The sequence below is a fragment of the Triticum aestivum genome, chromosome 2D (assembly GCF_018294505.1).
Source record: "Triticum aestivum cultivar Chinese Spring chromosome 2D, IWGSC CS RefSeq v2.1, whole genome shotgun sequence".
Classification (NCBI taxonomy): Eukaryota; Viridiplantae; Streptophyta; class Magnoliopsida; order Poales; family Poaceae; genus Triticum; species Triticum aestivum.
The window spans coordinates 16,802,264-16,807,451 of record NC_057799.1 but is presented as its reverse complement, the minus strand read 5'-3'; positions in this window follow the sequence as shown (position 1 = coordinate 16,807,451).

Sequence of the window (5,188 nt, the reverse complement as noted above, 5' to 3'; positions counted from 1 at the left end):
ACAATGTTACTATCCTTTTACCACACTTGTGCTTCAAAGTAGCACCGTGATCTTCATAATAGAGAGTCTCTCATTTTTTCACATTCATATACTAGTGGGAAATTGCATTATAGAACTTGGCTTGTATATTCCAATGATGGGCTTCCTCAAATGCCCGAGGTCTTCGTGAGCAAGCAAGTTGGATGCACACCCACTTAGTTTCTTTTTGAGCTTTCATACACTTATAGCTCTAGTGCATCCGTTGCATGGAAATCCCTACTCCTCGCATTAACATCAATTGATGGGAATCTCCATAGCCCGTTGATTAGCCTCGTTGATGTGAGACTTTCTCCTTTTTTGTCTTCCCACATAACCCCTACCATTATACCTTATTCCACCATAGTGCTATATCCATGGCTTGCGCTCATGTATTGCGTAAGAGTTGAAAAGGCTGAAGCGCGTTAAAAGTATGAACCAATTGCTTGGCTAAAACCGGGGTCATACATGATATGAATATTTTATGTGGGGAAGATGGAGCATAGACAGACTATATGATTTTGTAGGGATAACTTGCTTTGGCTATGTTATTTCGATAAGACATAATTGCTTAGTTAGTATGCTTGAAGTATTATTACTTTTATATCAATATGAACTTTCATCTTGAATCTTTTGGATCCGAATATTCATACCACAATTAGGAAGAATTACATTGAAGTTATGCTAAGAAGCATTCCACATCAAAATTATGTTTTTATCATTTACCTACTCGAGGACGAGCAGGAATTAAGCTTGGGGATGCTGATACGTCTCCAACGTATCTATAATTTTTGATTGTTCCATGCTATTATATTATCTGTTTTGGATGTTTATGGGCTTTATTAAACACTTTTATATTACTTTTGGGACTAACCTATTGACCCACAGCCCAGTGCCAGTTTCTGTTTTTTCCCTTGTTTCAGTGATTCGAAGAAAAGGAATATCAAACGGAGTCCAAACGGAATGAAACCTTCGGGAAAGTTATTTTTGGAAGGAAAGCAATCCGGGAGACTTGGAGTGCACGTCAGGGGATCAACGAGGAAGGGACGAGGCAGGGGCGCGCCCACCACCCTGGGCGCACCCTCCACCCTCATGGGCCCCTCGTGGCTCGCCTGACGTATTTCTTCCTCCTATATATACCAATATACCCTAAAACCATTGGGGAACAGAATAGATCGGGAGTTCCGCCGCCGCAAGCCTCTGTAGCCACCAAAAACCAATTGGGACCCTGTTCCGGCACCCTGCCGGAGGGGGGGGACCTCACCGGTGGCCATCTTCATCATCCCGGCGCTCTCCATGACGAGGAGGGAGTAGTTCACCCTCGGGGCTGAGGGTATGTACCAGTAGCTATGTGTTTGATCTCTCTCTCTCGTGTTCTTGAGGTGATACGATCTTGATGTATCGCGAGCTTTGCTATTATAGTTGGATCTTATGATGTTTCTCCCCCTCTACTCTCTTGTAATGGATTGAGTTTCCCCTTCGAAGTTATCTTATCGGATTGAGTCTTTAAAGATTTGAGAACACTTGATGTATGTCTTGCGTGGGATACCCGTGGTGACAATGGGGTATTCTATTGATCCACTTGATGTATGTTTTGGTGATCAACTTGCGGGTTCCGCCCATGAACCTATGCATAGGGGTTGGCACACGTTTTCGTCGTGATTCTCCGGTAGAAAATTTGGGGCACTCTTTGAGGTTCTATGTGTTGGTTGAATAGATGAATATGAGATTGTGTGATGCATATCGTATAATCTAGGGCTGTTTGTGACACTTTGGTTGATTTGTATCTTAAGGTGTTATTTTACTACGAACTCTAGGGCTTTTTGTGACACTTATAGGAATAGCCCAAAGGATTGATCGGAAAGAATAACTTTGAGGTGGTTTCGTACCCTACCATAATCTCTTCGTTTGTTCTCCGCTATTAGTGTCTTTGGAGTGACTCTTTGTTGCATGTTGAGGGATAGTTATATGATCCAATTATGTTATTATTGTTGAGAGAACTTGCACTAGTGAAAGTATGAACCCCAGGCCTTGTTTCAACGCATTGCAATACCGTTTGTGCTCACTTTTATCATTTGTTACCTTGCTGTTTTTATATTTTCAGATTACAAAAACCTATATCTACCATCCATATTGCACTTGTATCACCATCTCTTCGCCGAACTAGTGCACCTATACAATTTACCATTGTATTGGGTGTGTTGGGGACACGAGAGACTCTTTGTTATTTGGTTGCAGGGTTGCTTGAGAGAGACCATCTTCATCCTACGCCTCCCACGGATTGATAAACCTTAGGTCATCCACTTGAGGGAAATTTGCTACTGTCCTACAAACCTCTGCACTTGGAGGCCCAACAACGTCTACAAGGAGAAGGTTGCGTAGTAGACATCAGGGGCGCCCCCCAAGCACAATCCGAATTGGGAAGGGGGGTGGGCCCCCTTTCCTTCTCTCCCTCTTCCTCTTCCTTCTTCTCCTACTCCAATTAGGGAAGGGGGGAATCCTACTCCCACTAGGAGTAGGACTCCCCTTTGGGCGCGCCATAGAGAGGGCCGGCCCTCCCCTCCTCCACTCCTTTATATACGGGGGAGGGGGCACCCCATAGACACACAAGTTGATTGTTTAGCCGTGTGCGGTGCCCCCCTCCACAGATTTCCACCTCGGTCATATCGGTGTAGTGCTTAGGCGAAGCCCTGCATCGGTAACTTCATCATCACCGTCATCATGTCGTTGTGCTGACGAAACTCTCCCTCGACCTCAGCTGGATCTAGAGTTCGTGGGACGTCACCGAGCTGAATGTGTGTAGATCACGGAGGTGCCGTACCTTCGGTGCTAGGATCGGTCGGTGCATCAAAGGAAAACTCTCTGGGCTCAGTGACTAGCATGAACGTCCTTCCTGGAACTTGAACTTGAATCATCCAGCGCTCCTCTTCTGGTAGTGTGGCGTTGTAGGTTCCGGTGAAGCTTGGTATTCCGATGTTCAGGTACTTAGTAACTTCCTTCAAGTGTCGTCCCAAAGGTGTATCCTCATCCGGTTGCGCGAACTTGTTCCTTGCATCCGCCATCCTAAAAGAGTGGAAGAGAGGAGAGGAGTTAGAAATGATAAGAGAGTAGTGATCTAGGGCTTTAGCTTAGTGGTCGTGTCCTACAGTCAGCGTGTGCTCTGATATCATCTTTGTAGCGACCAGACCTCAAACAGTCTAGTCTCTGTGCATCAGTGTCATCCCTCGATCGGTAATGCTGACACGCACAGTACTTGAAGGATTTATAATAGAGTAGCAATCACACACTTATTACATCGAATGTCTCAAAATAGAACTTAATACAATAAATACGGCTTAAGGCCATCTAAAACGATAACAGCGGAAGGCTTGGAAGATAAAGTGAGTCCATCAACTCCAACGGCATCACTGAGTATAAGACCACGACCTATGGCACCTTACTCGTCGTCTGAAAAGTCTGCAACATGATACGTTGCAGCCCGAAAACGGGTCAGCACTTGTAATATGCTGGCAATGTAACACATAGAGAGTAATGAAGAGAATAATGCTATCACCACATGCATGTTTGGCTGGTGGAAAGCTCTATGGTTACAGTTTTGCGAAAAGCCAATTTTTCCCTACCACAAAGGAATAAATTTTATTTAACTATCATGGTGGTTGTTACACATTGAGAAGGTACCTCCAACTCAATCCCAATTAAGAACGTGATTAACCCAATCAAATTAAATTAAGTAACATGATGATGAGATTCACATGATAATCCAAGAACTAGATACTCAAGATGTCCATAACCGGGGACACGGCTAACCATGATTAGATTGTACACTCTGCAGAGGTTTACGCACTTTTCCCCACAAGACTCGATCGCCTCCGCTTGATTTCTCGCACTACATGGTGTTTGAGAAACGGATGACCGAGACACAGTCTTTCAGAAACAATACTCTTTACTCCGGGTGGATAGTTACGCCTACTTTCCCCTACATCTGCTAGCCCACCTCTTCAAGAGGTCATGTAACCTACTCAACTATGCTAGAGCCCATAATAGCTTGTGGCTGCACACGGAAGTTTCTAGCATGAAAAATCTCATGATCCCTTTGAGTCTGGGTGGTGGTCCATAGGATGATCACACGGGTACTCCGGGATATCCAAAAATACAGGCAACACTGGGTTCTCCAGGTGCCTCAATCCACCCAGATGTAAATTAAAGTAACCACCTTAAGTTGAACCATTAATTAATAATCTCACATCTGTCATGGAAAACTCTCAAACCCAATCCACGTCTACGAGCATAGCATAGCAATATAAGCAAACATAGAAGTAACTCCCGATGGTATGATATAAACCGGGCAATAGGTACTACCTCATCTACTTACCAAAATCCACATTTTAATCAGATCCTAATCATGCAATAGTTTGGGGATTGATCTAATGCAATAAAACTGGGTGGTAAAGAGGTATGATCAAAGTGTTACTTGCCTTGCTGATGATCCGTGAAACCTAGAGACTCGTAGTAGCCCGCTTCGCACTGCGGGTACTCTATCGCAAACAAACAATACATACATAAGCAATCAAGCAAGGGTGCACGGGTAAAACTCATAATAAGCAATCAAGCAAGGGTGCACGGGTAAAACTCATAATAAGCAATCAAGCAGGGGTGCACGGGCAATACATACTTAAGAACTCCGGTTTGCAAAAAGAATCAAATCGAACGAAGCAACGAAACTCAAACGGCGAAAGAAACAAGCTTCGTTTACTAATCTGGACCTAAGTCAAATTTTACAGTAGCAAAACTTGTTTGAGTTGGTTAAACAGAAAGAGGGTTTCGAGACGAAACTCTAGGCGTTTGAATCGCCTGATTCCGATAAACGAGCGAAAAGTTATACTAAAACGAAAAACAGATCTGAAATCTCGATCGAAAATAATCGCGAAAAATCCGAGAAAAAGAAAAACCGACGAACAGGCTCACGAACGGACGTTCGCTGTCTGCAGTTAAACGACGAAAACCGTTCGTTAAAACGAACGTACGGACGAACGTCCACGAAATAGGCTAAACCGAAAAAAATAAAAGCAATCTAATAAAAAAATAAACCGGGGTTTTCTAAAAAAACACGCACGGTTTTCCGGAGAAAACTGGCGGCGACGGCGGTCAACCTCAGGTGGCGGGACGGCGGCGG